The sequence below is a fragment of the Lampetra planeri genome, chromosome 33 (assembly GCF_965212315.1).
Source record: "Lampetra planeri chromosome 33, kcLamPlan1.2.h2, whole genome shotgun sequence".
Lineage (NCBI taxonomy): Eukaryota > Metazoa > Chordata > Hyperoartia > Petromyzontiformes > Petromyzontidae > Lampetra > Lampetra planeri.
The window spans coordinates 1156968-1171610 of NC_136139.1; the positions used below are offsets into that span (position 1 = coordinate 1156968).

The 14643-nt window shown below is 41.3% G+C and overlaps 1 protein-coding gene across 2 annotated transcripts in view; it reads left to right on the forward strand.

Annotated features, from left to right (window-relative positions):
- Positions 1-268: 268 nt before the first annotated feature.
- BTBD7 (BTB domain containing 7) overlaps positions 269-14643 on the forward strand; it is a 59237-nt gene continuing 44862 nt past the window's right edge. For both annotated transcript variants that reach the window (XM_078609929.1, XM_078609930.1), the window contains exon 1: positions 269-445. The gene's annotated coding sequence lies outside the window, so the exon portion shown is untranslated. The remainder of the gene's footprint in view (positions 446-14643) is intronic.

Below are 14643 nucleotides of genomic sequence, written 5' to 3' on the forward strand. Positions count from 1 at the left end.
TACCTTCAACTTGTTTGTCGGGGTGAGGTCCATACGCTTAGGTTTTTTCGGTAAAGTCACGTAGGTAAAAAATAAAAATAAATAATAAAAATAATAGAAATAATATGACTTTGATTCACTCCGCCTTGCGAAAGGCTCTCAGTCACAGGGGGCGTGGTCTGCTCGATTTAGGGGGCGTGTCTCCACGACGATGGGCGGGGCCTGCTCGGAATGGGCGTGGCCTGCAGTCGGAGGAGGGGGGGGCGTGGCGTCTCCCGGAAGTCCGCGGCGACGTCACGCGGATCGGAAGTGGCTGGGTCGTCATGTCGGAGCGAGTGGCGAGCGCTCGGCGGCGCTGAGGCGTCAGGCGAACAATAACAACGGCGGTCGTCTCGCACAACTACCGCGAGCTTCGCCGACGACGGCGGCGGCGGTACCAATCGCAGCCGGCAACAACGACGACCACGTAAGTGAAGTGCCTCGCAGCTGTGTGTGTGGAGTGGCCGCGGAGACACCCCCCCCCCCTCGCCCGTAGGTCCGCCCGCTCCATCGCTCCGCGCCGTGTTATCGCCAGAATTCTCTATTTTTTGTTAAAATAAATAACAGTAATTGTTAAAGCACGGTTACTGTCGTTGCTCGAGGTAAACGCTGCCGTAATGACGCGATTACACGAGGCTCTGCTTCACAGGCGAAGCTTTTGGTTTCAAAAATAACATTGAGCTTCCCATCAGAGGCTATATTGGGCCCTCCCGGCTCTCTGCGTTTTCGGTAGCGAGCACCGTGGCAGCTTGGGGTTTTGACTTCTCTGGGGCTCATCAGCCGCAAGGCAGGGGTCAGCCCGTGGGCTTCATCACCGGTGGTGTGGGCCGATGAGTCTCTCTTTTAGAAGTCGGAAATTCCTCGTCAGTTTGATGTTGAAAAACATCGTGAAGACTCGTCGGCTATTGGGCCCGAATTGTTTTCGTTTGGTATTTGTCGGTGAAACTCGTTCCAGTGGTTGTACAACCGAGGAGGAGATGGAGCCGTGAAATCAGGTGGTGCGCGGACGCTATGTGGATTATTACCATCGCAGTATCATGAGAGGTGGCGGCGACTTGAATGCGGCTTTCATCCAGCAGTGGAGTGGACAAAGCTGCTGATGATGTTTAAAAAAAAATACGGTGCGTGGAGAATTGTGTGTAGGTTCACCTGCGTGAGCTGACGACCTTGGGTGGGGAGGATGATGATGCTGCTGCTGTGGATGTGCGTGGCCACGGTTGAGTCGGGATGATGAGTGATGAGGCGGCTCTGGTCCCCAAATGGGGCCCGCGGCTCGAGTTCGGGCGGTTCGGCCGCTTGCCAAGCACACCGCGACGTATCGATTAAAATAGATTGTCAACGTCACATTGCGTCGAATCGTGAGGTTGACAGTTTTGTGCAGACAACAAACAGTACAAAGGATACAGTGCAGACGCATTTCGAACCCAGGTATCCCTTGAATAAGATACTCGTGGTCTAAATTAGCTTTAAAACTGGTTATTAGTACTGAGGTAAACGGTGGTTAGCGTAAAGCGGTATGAACTAGGTGGCCTGAGTTCGAATATTTATACTGGAGGAATCCGATGAGCTATAAAGCTCGTTTTTACAGATGTCCAGTTGGGGCGGGTCAGAAAGTTACGATGCCCGGACACGGCGAATAACAACAATCAGTGGTGGGCACACACTCCAGCGTGAGAAAGTGCGGTCAAATAAAACCCCGCGGACAACATATCTTGGGAAGGCCTTCGTCCAGCAGTGGATTGGCAAAGGGATGTAAATTTCCGTTGTTATTATAGTGACGATAAACGAGACCGTGCAACCAAAACAGTTAAATGATGGATTAATTGAACTGTGTTTTCCGAATCGTGCCAATGGTATCTCGAAGGGCTTTCGTTAATCATTGCGTTACAACCTCGGAGCGATCCTTCTTTACCTCCCTGTGCTCTTTATTTAATCTCCTGTGTGCATATTTGTCGGAATGCAAGCCCATTGTTACCATTTTACAGACGGGTGGCCCCGTCGCAAATGAGAGCGAGGCGGCAAGTCGATGGGAGTAATATCGGTGGAATCTGAGTCCGTGTTTCCCGGCCTGTGGGGATCATGGCTCCGGTTCTTGTCAAGTACTCGGCGGTCAGGTCATTGAAGCTTGTGACGGCGGTGATCGCTGCACTTTACGTGAATAATCTCGAGTGAACTACGGTGGCCTTTCCATCATTATTACTACGTGTTGGATGTCAAGTTAATGAACCCACGAGGTGTGTATTGCAGCTGAGAGCCCTTGTCTGAAAGGAGTGTTGTTTGGTACCACCGACCCCTTAAGCGTAGGCAGGTGTGTTATTGTGCAAGTCGTAGTTTCACTCTGTTGACTTAAACGCGATGTGTATTACCGTGTCGTTGATGTCTTTGCTTCAGTGTGTTCTTTGGTAAAAATAATACTTGCGTAAGAAAAACCTATAACCTTACCTTACGTCTTGTTATAAAAGTTCACCGTATTTATTAATATTGTGTGGGACACTTGAGTTAACTTTATCTCCTGCATCACCTCCGATTAGCATGGTTGGTTACGTATGGTGCAAAAGAAGTTCAACATCCAGTACATACATCACCTAAGACCGCTTTATCATCACTCATTACTATCAATGCCATATATCCATAACACGACCATCAGTCTTATTGTACCAGTTCACCATATTGGTGTTGTCCTTGATACCGAATTCACTTTCTTTCCGTGATCTGTTAAAATTTACTTTCACCCATCACTGAAAACACAGCATCTCTTCCCCTGCTGACACCATCGCTTACACCTCGTAAACCTACCTTGTCTACCTAAATCTCTTTATCTTCAAGCGTTAGGGGATGTAGGATACTTCTGCTATGTCCTAGAGTTTAACATTACACCTCTGGCATGTACCTATGCATCAACACTTCTGTTGCGAGGGCATTTGTGGCTTTTAACTAGCGTACTGTATGTACTTAAACTGGTGTAAGTTTCATCATACTGTATGTACTTAAACTGGTGTAAGTTTCATCAACCCTATCACTCTAATATCTGCCTTCTCTCATCGGTCTTTGCTCAGTGGAAGTAATTTTGTTCATTCCATGCCTCCCACTTTACTCTAATTACAATATTGTGCATTTCCGATAGATGTTTTGTTTATTATTGTTGACCCTTAAGTTGATTATTTTTAAACCACCATTGATAGTGTGTACTTTTTTTTTACATAATCTATATGCAATTTTATTTCCTGTATACACAACATCCTAACGGTTACATTTTGATGTCATGTTTTGACTTATAAACAACTCTTATGTCTTGTATTAAAGGAGTACATGTTATACTGTTACCTTATTTAATGTTGCTTGTGAAGTTATTTACGATACATCAACCTTCTGCATTATAAATAATGAAATTGTCACGATAAAATAGCATTGCAAATACAGCATTCAATCACTATTCAAACAGGATATTGTAATTTCTTCCTGTCCTTGCATTGCAATGCCATTGATTCATACATATTTGCACATACAATTTAGTGCAGGGTCATTGAAATATTAGTGTAACTGTCAAAACAATTATTTGCCAGCAAAACACATTTCAAGTTACGCAAAAAACATTTGGTCAGCTGGTCTGAGCGCATGAGACATGATATTTCACGAACAAACTAAGCAAATATGATGCAACTGCATCATAAGCTAATTTTTTTAAGCGGTCCACCTTAATAGCGTAAAGCATTTTTTATTCTCTAAGCAGTGGAGTCGAATACTGACATTAATCTTCGTTTTACATATCAATTTGTACATGCCTTCCAACGATACTAGACTATCCTGTCATGCACATCACCAATAAGTGCATGAAGAAATCCAATTTGTGCGATCGATTGAAACTTTTGTGCCTATGTTTCTATTTAATAGTGTAATAATAAAATCAGACTGCCAATTCAGTGAATCATTTGTAAGCATACTCTAATACATTCTACTGTATTATGTGGATTGCATCTAATATATAGGTAAGATGATGGAATAAGTGACTGATGTAGTTCCGGGATGTTCTAGAAAGGTCCATCTATTTAGTGTCATCCTCATAACTGGGAGTTGATGCCCATGACAGATGCTTACCAGCTGGCATGCACTTCAGCATTTCCCATGGAGAGTCCATCCATCTTCTCACATTGTCCTAACAGGTGATCGATTTTATTCCTCATCCTCTCTTAATTTCCATTTTACCATTCAGAAACTATGAAGGTTTAAAAATGCAATTTGCTATAAAAATTGTGGAAAAAAATTCATTTTTTAATCGGAGCCTTAAATTACCGGGAGGTGGTTAATTGTTTTTACTTAGGGGTTGGTTGTCCTAATGTCTTGTGCTAATTTTCCTCCATTGGATGTGGATGCTAATTCTGATAGGGAGTGAGCAAAACCCGCTACTAATTGGATAAAATGATGGATATTGGTTTTGTAAATTAAAGAAGGAAAGTGTTACATATTATTCCTGACACCCACCTCTTTCAATCACAGGTATATTATAGAATAATCTAATTTATTTTACAGATTATCATGCCAATTAAAAATTACAGTAATTGGTCATTTTAATCTTGTTCCCAAAAACAATGCAACGAACCCACTATTGACCTCTTACAGGAGGAAGTTGTGAAGGAGATTGAGCTGGTGATAGCACAAATGTCTACCTCCTCAACAGTTCAACCCTTCTCTTAGCCCACTGTCTCATATGGCAGGCCTCCCGAGTCAAGGCCAGCAAGAGGAGGTAATGAAGGAAGAGTGCGTGAAAGGGCTCAACGTTTGAGCCTTTCAAAGAACTAGAAGTGCAATATATAAGGGAGGACCATGATTTAAAAAAAAGTTCTTTGTTACAAAAAGTTAGCCCAGTCAAGCTGGTGAGTGTCTCCCTAACCACCATAGTTGGTTAGCTGATCTGATCCATCTCTCTCTGACCAAATTAGACAAGCCCATCTTGAAATAAGCCAAGAAGTCGCATATGGTTCTGAACACTAATTTAACACTAATTTAAGAAATGCTCTCGAAGGCAGAAAATATATTTCCATTTTCCATTTTTACATGGATTAATGTTGTAGCTGCCAAACTGTGTCATAAGTAACAATTAAAGTGACCAGGAATGTGCAATGTGCATTTATTTTTTCTAAATGAGTTTTTTTAGAAAACATGCTCGTTCAGCATGAATGTTTAGTTCATTTTGCATTATCCCTTTTTTCAGTGTACCGTGAATATGAAATCCATAACAGTGCGTCTTGTCAAGTTAAAGCTTCCCCTGCTCAAGTGAGCAGGCCACAATCATTTTCGAAGCAGTTTCACCATCATGGCCTTATCATTCACTCATCCTTAATCTGTTTTCTGCTTCAAGAAGTTTATATTTATACACATAAAAATGTGACTTTAAAGTAAAAAACACAAATGGTCACAAATGCTCTGATACTCTTTCCCTAAATTTTTTAAGTGTAAGGATCTCAGGCAAGCGGTAATATATTTTGGGTGTATATTACAAAAGTAAAAGTCATGTATTGTTCAATATATGTTTTGTCTCCTAACTGCTGAGAGTTGAATTTGTATTCGAGTGGAATGTGAATGATGATTATTTTCCAAAAACATAAAAAATGCCTTTCTTGGGTAGGCAACAAACCTTGCTACAGGACACATCAATTATATGCCATTATCATCATTGCCCAATCGCGTGCAGTCACTCAAAAGTTGTGTTGTTGGCATCTATGGAAAACGTGTTGCAAATACTAAATGTTTCTTAAGACATTGTTGTACTCAAGGGGTTCCTCCCCCCACAGCGCTATAAGGAATTTCACGTAGGCTTCGACATTGTATTGTTGTTTGTAATACGTAAAACATATTTAATGAATGGGAGTTGATAAATGAGAAACGCAAAAGAGGAACATAGAATCGAGAACATTGGTAGATTAATGACAACATTCAGAATGAGTAATGACAGAGTTGCAGCCAAAGAATGGATCTCGTCTGAGTGGATGTGGACCAAGATGAGCCGATGAAATCAGTTCTTGTGCAGGCGCGCGGTTGATTGTTACATCTCAGGCTTGCGGGCGACATGGCGGCTTGGGGAGATCTTCATCCAGCAGTAGTTTGACCATCTTGTGGAAGGCTGATGATGATAGGACATATCACGGTATCGGAACAAGCGAATGTTGACGTAGATGACAAAAATATATGATGGATGGACAAACGGACATGCAAAGAGTGAGACCAATAAGTGAGATACGTTTGGTTGTCTCGGGGAAATGTTGACTGGGCTAACTCTACAGCACGCCCGTTCCCTTGGCCTCCTGCCCTCACCAAGGAAAAAAAACATGTACTGAGTGAACACACTGTACTAAAGAGTTTGCAGACAGTGTGCAAATTGTACTCGACTTCTGCCTTTTATTTGCTTTGTATTTTCCGGCCTGACCAAACAAGTGCTGTGTGCTCGGGCAAAAGATCCTCCTTTAATTTGTTTTTATTGTACTTAAATCAACAGCAACAGGTTTCCAAACAAAACTTTTGCTTGGAATTAAATATCACTGGAAACTAGCACAATAACAATTATATTTTGGTTTTCAATTCCAGCCCAAAAAACCCCCTAACATGGCTCCCACGTCTTAATGCTATTCTGACTTGCAGCGTCTGCTTAAAAATAATAGGAAGCACAGATTTGTACAATAAGAAGGGTATGGAGCATTATTGCATTTGCCTGAGTATAACATACCGTTTAGATTTACTTTTTTGTATTTAAAAATATAAGTAATTAAACTCTATGCTTAGGATGCCTTATAGTTCCCAAGACAAAGTGTTGGACATTAATGGGTGGTAAAGGACAATTGAAAACAGTTACCTGACCAATGGACTGGCTTAACAGCTTGGTTTTATCTTATCTGCTGACCAAATGCACTTCGGCTTTGGACTTATAATGTTATGAACATGATCGCAAACCGTTTGGTATGACATTCTTTTTAAGAAAAAATATTTGTTGATGTATACTGCAATTTAGGCATGTAACTATACAGGTATTCACTCCTTTCACAATTCAGTGAATTGGTGCAATTCAGGGTTGCAATTCAACTGATGACTAGATAATTTTTTCAATATTGTCGTGAATTTAGTGGCTTTGTGTCCACTGCTGGATGAAGCCCCCTCCCCAAGCTGTTGCCTTTCCTTACGGTCTTGCGATGCCAGAGTCCATGATGCCGGTCCTGTGCGTGCACCGGCCTACTTGCTCGATCTGTGCTGTGGTGCTCCTCTTGGGGGCATTCTCCCCAATGGGGTCATGGTGACCATTGTGTCAACAGTCTCATCCGTAGGCAGTCCTTCTTCATTGGCGTGTCCTGACCAAGCCCATCTTTATAAAATTTCAACAGGCTGTTTGATCCATCTGTTTCTCTCTCTGTCTGTTAATCTAATAACCGTATTTCTTGGCATACCTTTCAGCTTTTGTTTCATTTTCTTTGTCAGTGTTCTTGTTTCCAGGTCATGCATCTTCGCAGGTAATATGCACAAAGTCAAAACATTTGTCTTAATGTACAATGGTTGCTGCTTTTCATCATGAAATAAACATTTTCATAGCACTAAATCCTGCTCTTATTTGCCTCTATCATGATTTTCATCTTTTCCACCTTCATTAATTGCCATATGTATATATAGGTGTGTTTTCCAGTTGTCCCTTCAACAATTGTCTTATTTTTACAAGCATACTTGTACACAATTTCCATTTTTCCTATATGTATCTTGAGTCCAAAGTCACGGGCACTTTAAAACCATTAAGCATGAGATTATGAATCGGGAGATCACTAGGCAAAGTGTTTGAAGTTGTTCTAAAGAAAGGGAGCATGAAAACATTGCAAGGATTTTGTTCATTGGTAAATCACAAATGGTGGCCCTTAGCAAGATGGAACAACAACAAATGATATAAAGCGAGTGAAATACTCTTATGCAGATGTCTTGCAAGTGTTTTTATGCCACAAGAGGAAAGTGTATAATCAGATGACGAAGATATTCCAGATGTCCCACCTGACGAAGTAACCACTGTCCTTCACAGTGTACTTAAAGGGAAATGCTTCGTACCAGATGGAATATTTGTGAGCTTCATAAACTGTTGACAATTTAAAGTACGTATTTACTAAATGTTTGCACAGAAATCCTCCAATTAGAGATTATCATGATTAAAAAAGTTATATTGTATGGAATTGAAGCATTACAGACTCATTAGCCCATCACAAGGATATACGTTATTCATGAAGATCACAGTGAACTGAATAATGCAAAATGTTGAAGCCCACCCAATGACTTGGGCAAGTTGGATTTATGAAAGGGTTTTCTTCCATCGAACACACAGTATCAACTAGATTTGAAAACAGACAAATGAGGATAAAACAATACTTTGCCTGTTTTTTTAGATAATGAATAGCCAATTCTAGATTTGAAGCTTTCGTGACTGCAAGGAATCATATTCTTAGGTTTTTTCCTGTAAAGTCAATTAGGTAAAACATCAAAATTAATGAAAATAAAATAAAATAAAAATAAAAACTAAAATCACAAAATGAATAGCCATTTTATTCCATGGAAATTGAGCAGTTCTCGTAAGCCACTTGTGATAAATATGAATTAAAGTTGAGTGAAGTGACTGGCAAAGTGAACCGCTACATTTAGGTAGCGTGAAGAGTGGCACAATACGATTCACAAGAGGGGTCGCGCAACGAGATATTCCGTCAAAGGCAATCCATAGCAATATTACATTCCTGGAAAATTGGATTGGGGAATTAAAGCATAACAAACAATATTGCCCATCTCATAAGACACCAGCAGTAGATGTCATCACTTACTGTGGTTCATTCAAACAAACATAATCTGGGCTGGACTTTTATTTTAATTATTAGCCTTTTCGATATGTGGCAACCTGACAATCGATTTTAATTATTTCTTTGCATGTGTTATGGATCACGCTAAAAACTGAACCCAGCGTTTAGGTTGTTGCTCGTAAATTTTAAGCCTTGTAGGTTCTGATGAATAGACTGTTTTGTGAAAGCTTTTCGTTATGCATTTTTTAAATACATTATATCATTACTATAGTTGTAATTTACAAAATGAAATAGCACAATCATATTTTCAGAGCAATAAATTCCATAATTGCGACTGCCATGGGAATGTGGAAATGTCTGCACAGGATTGAGGCTGCCAATGTAAAGAGGTGACCATTCCATGGCGCGTTTGACTGAGAAGGCACCCTGGATATTTTGTATTCAACAAAAGCCTTGGTGCCACCGCAGCAGACGTTCATGTTGAAACCATTTGAAATGTGATGCCCCAGAAAAGGGCAGAGGCATCATTCACCGTGCTCACCCTGGCTCGCTGCTCGTTGCCATTTACGCACCAGAAGGTCCATCATGGCCCACGTCTCATCGGTCGCAGTTGTGTCATACCCATTACGACGGTGAGACACGCCGCTTCCTTCATGCAGTAGGAGATGTGGCGCCTGCTTTCACTGACCGTTACGTAACGGTCAGCCCTTGGTACAAGTGGAGATATGGCCGCGAACAGTAAAATGTTTAATGGATTGAGCATACTGTAAAGCATTGTCACATTTTAACTCCTATTTATTCGAAGACAGAGGACGATACTTTAAAACCATACAGTGACAGTTTTATTGTTTGATGGTCTGGTGGATAAGTAAAGTTGAGAATACAAATTTTCTTCAAAATATGAATTGTTGTGGATAATCATGACCATCAGCCTGCTGTTTAAAGGCCTCCCCATGCCATTGCCATTCCTCACAGTTTTGCGATGCTACAATCCATCACACTTCTGCACATACACCCAGATAATAATTTCATCATTTATGTTTATGCCATATTTTCTTCAGTCCAATTTTTGGAAACGATCTTGGTATGTTGCTGTGAATAGCCTTGATCTGAGAGTATTTTCTCTCCAGACTTCATATTTATCTTTTGTCTGTCTATGCAATCTCAGTGCAGCAGCTGCTTCTTTGTAATTTTTTTGTAATATCTTTGGATACATTTATTTGTTTTTATTAAGGCCATGGTTTGTCAAAGCTCGGATGACTGCATTGGCTTCCACTGAATAAGATGCCTCTTTTATAGTTTACAAAAGCGAGGCATAATAGTGTATGAAATTCATATATAGTGGAATGATGACTCAATTCATCTTCTTTTCAGAAGGGATTTTTTTTCTTTCATGCTTTATTAAACCACAGAGATATATTATTATGTTTTACCCAGGAAAGCCTTTCAGAGTCTCAAGACTTTTTCAGGAGGATCCTGTCGAGTTTTCACAGTTGGGGGCGATGTTGCTCTCTGCAATTCCCATAGAGTAATTTGCAGGTAGTTTTTCAATTCCAGTTTTATTGTGGATTTCTTTTAGCGATGGGAGGAAACTGGAGAATCCGGAGGAAACCAATGCAGAATAATGCGAGAATTATGAAATCCGCACAGAAAGGGGCCCGAGTCAGGAATCAATCCCAGGTGATTATTTCTGAAAGACACACAAGCATTACCACTGTGCCACACATATTGCATCTACTTCCACATGGTAGTTGAGACGTCAGAGTACAGCTTCAACACTCAATTCCATTTAGCTGCTTTGGTGGCAGTGGCTGGCAATGCCCACGACAGCCATCGACACTACTGTTATTATCTTCATCAGGCAGTAATGGCAGTGATGGTGGCAGTAACTACAGTAGTAACTTTGTCTGTCATCGTCATTGTAGTCATAATAGTTTCTTATCTGTTCACGATTGCACAAGATTGAATGACTTTCGCTCCAAACTGTTCGCAAACTTTATATTATCGACTAATATAATGGCTAATAGGATCATTTTATCGTCCATTCTGTGACTCATAGCGTCTATTAAATAACAGATAATATAAGTGCAGTTCTACAGATAACACTATGTAACACAATTTTTGTTCCTGGGTAGTAAGTGTTAATTCATAATTTCTTATGCCTAAAAAGTATAGAAAATGGCTATTATTCCCCACAAACTTTGCTTTTGTGACCAGGACAGTGATATTTTGAAATTTACCATTTTCATAGAGAAAACGGGCGAATTTGTGTCTTTTCGTTCAAATAAAGTCAGAAAACAACAGCATATTAATCAAAATTAACATGTATTTATACTAAAGTAATACAAAAATTACTACAAAAGATTTAGAAGTGAGTAGTTTTTCGAGATTTACAATTCTACTGTAAATCACTTTCACGAATCAGCCCCCAAATGTAGTCTCCCATCATGTTTTTGTTATACTGTCCTTGGTAGCGGCGTTCAAAGTCCAGTATATCCTGGTGGAAGCGCTCGCCTTGCTCCTCCGAGTGCTCCCATGTTCTCCTTGAATTTATCAAGATGAGCATCAAGGATATGGACTTTGAGGGACATCCTACAGCCCATTGTGCGTAGTTCTTCACCAGTCTCAACCAGCTCTACATAGTTTTCGACCTTGTGATTGCGCAGGAAGCCACGAACCACTGTGACAAAGCTGTTCCAAGCCGCTTTCTTCTTATCGGTGAGCTTCTTGGGGAATTAATTGCACTCCAGAATCTTCTTTATCTGTGGTCTGACGAAGACACCGGCTTTGACCTTTGCCTCAGACATTAGGGAAGACGTCTTGAAGGTACTTTAAGGCTGCTGACTCCTTATATACAGCTCTGATAAATTGTTTAATAAGGCCCAATTTGATGGGCAGTGGTGGCATCAGCACCTTCCGGGGGTCCACCAGTGGCTCCCACTTGACGTTGTTCCTCCCCACAGAGAACTCGGTCCATTGTGGCCAGTTCCGCCTGTGGTAGTGCGCCTTGGTGTGCCTGCTGTCCCAAAGGCAAAGATAGCAGGGAAACTTGGTAAAATCGCCTTGGAGACCCATCAGGAATGCCACCATTTTGAAGTCTCCGATGACCTCCCAGCCGTACGCATCATACTTCAAGGCATCCAGCAAGGTCTTGATGCTGTTGTAATCCTCTTTGAGGTGCACCGAGTGAGCCAGGGGAAGAGACGGGTACTTTTTACCATTATGGAGGAGCACGGTTTTGAGGCTCCGGGATGAGCTGTCAATGAAGAGGCGCCACTCATTCTAGTTACACGCGAATCCGATTGCCTCGAACAGACTGGTCACATTGTGGCAGAAGCAGAGCCCATCTTGACGGGTGAAGAAGCTGCAAAAAGGTTGGTGACGCTTCCTCTGATCTACGACTTACACACTTTCATCCAACAAGTTCCACTGCTTGAGTCTAGACGTCAAAGCTCAGCATTGGACTTGGTGAGACCAAGATCTCTGATCAAGTCGTTGAGGTCTTGTTGGTTGGGGTAGTATGGGTTTCTCTTCTCAGCTCCACCTCTGAAATTGTCATCTGGATCGACAACGTCTTCTTCGCTCTCTGACTTTCTGCTCTCTTCTAAAGACGACTGCTCTCTCTCCGGAGGAGTGGGTACGGGGAGCGCATGGCAGTGTGGCACCGGGGTGATGGATGACGGAAGGTCTGGATACGTGATAGCAGGTGCATTCTTGCCAGTCCGACGTTTGGAAGGGTCCACCATGCAGAAGTAGCAGTTGCTTGAGTGGTCTGTGGGTTTCCGCCAAATTCTTGGGATAGCGAACTTCATGGCTCTCTTTTCCCCTTTGTACCATCTTAAAAAATACATGTATTTCACCCATGACTAATGTGTAAGAGATTCTCGCAACATTTTTCATATATATATTTTTTCAATAACATTGAAAATTGTAAAAATAATAAACTTTTACAATTTACATTTCTTTAAACAAATGTATAACAAAATTTCGAGCAACAATTTGTACATCTTACCGTACAGAGTTTTTTTGCATTGCTCGTAGGTGAAATGAGGTCCCCAGGGTTTGTCTTGATCCCTGACAGGCATGCCAAAATATGCCTTGTAGGCCTCACATCTTAGCAGATGCTTCAACAGAGTACTTTTTCGCTCTTGTCTTGATAAATTGGCCGCAGACATAGCAAAATGCATCTGCCGGACGCTTGCAGCCTCTTGATGCCATCTCAGAAAAATGCAGATATGTATCCACTTAGGCAGCTGGAATCCAACTGAACTGGTGGGCTTAAGGCCCCTGCATTTTTACGACTTTATATTACTGGAAAGTTATCGAATGTTCTAGAAGTTACTCTAAGTTTACTCAGCACTGAATCTATCTGGAATGTTCTGGAAAATTAATTTCAAAATATAAATATTCTTGTCACAAAAGCAAAGTTTGTGGGGAATAATAGCCATTTTATGTACTTTTGAGGCATAAGCCATTAGGAAATAACACTTACTACCCAGGAACAAACAAAAAATTGTTGCAGTGTAATGGGAATATTTGAGGATTTGTTGGCCTGACTCCTCAGATGTTAAAAAGACTATGGATGAGAGGAGTTTCAAGCCTGTTTACATGCTTTATCATCCGCTTGTCAAGAAAAAGCTTATTATTTTTGGAAATAAATGGTTCCTAGATTCTCGCTGTTTTTGCAAGATCCACCAATTGACACTTAGTGGGTAACTCATGAGAAATTGGGAGAGATGGAAGTGGCTGGGGGGGGGGTAAGCCTTGGTCCAGAATTGGTTGACCATGGCTGATGGTGGTGATGAATAGTCATGCCATACTGCTGCAGTGCAGCATTCTGCCTTGTCCTGAAATGTAGAACATCTGCCTTGGTGTGGTACCTTGGAGCACTTGGCTCACAATCAAAGGGTTGAACATTCAAATTCGTTTGAGGGCTGGCTTAGCCCTGGGACAATAAAACAAGTACCAACAATGTGGGAAGTCATTAGTGGGCACCCTATGGATACACTGGCCCCTAGCCATAGCAGTGTGGAATTTACATCACTGGATTACAGCTGCCAAGCTCCTCCCCAGTGTTGGAGTGAGGAGACAACGTGGTTGTAGGACTTATCCTTCAATCTTTTACGGAGTCTAATGCCCCATGAGGATATTCACTGTAAGCTCCTGTTAGATAATATAACCAACAGAAGATGTGTCCACCAGTGGTCACATGTTCAGTTCTTGAAGCATCCAACGCCTCATCCATTGCTACTTATGCACACCTATGGTGCTCTATGTGCAGCATTTAAATCCATACTCTAGGCCCAATTGACAATGTGCTCATTTTGTTGTTGGCAGCAGGCCACATTCAGTCTTTTTTGGCATTAAAAAAAAATAACAACATGAGTGGGTAATAGAGGTTTGCCAAATATTGACAAAATATTTCCAACACGTGATTAGGCTCATTGTTGTAAAGGAAATGGAAATTTTCGACATATATATATCTACTGTTGCATGAACACAATTAAAAATAAGGAGAACGTTTAATACCAGTACACTAAAATTGGCCTTATTTTTTTGTTCAATGCAATTATATATGAAAAGTTAAGAAAATTACTCTCCCCTGGTCAACGGAGTGGTGCTCATCTGCATGAGAATCCCGGAGCCAGTAATATAAGCTCCACTTTCCTGTGGCAGGGGCCAGTTTCCCCCCAAGACAACCAATAGTCACTTTTCATGAACTGCTAGTCATTTAATTGACTTCCGATGAATGATGGATAATATTAGAATAAAAAGGTTGACTGCTGGAGCTATGCTAAGCGCACTGCGTTTATCAACTTGA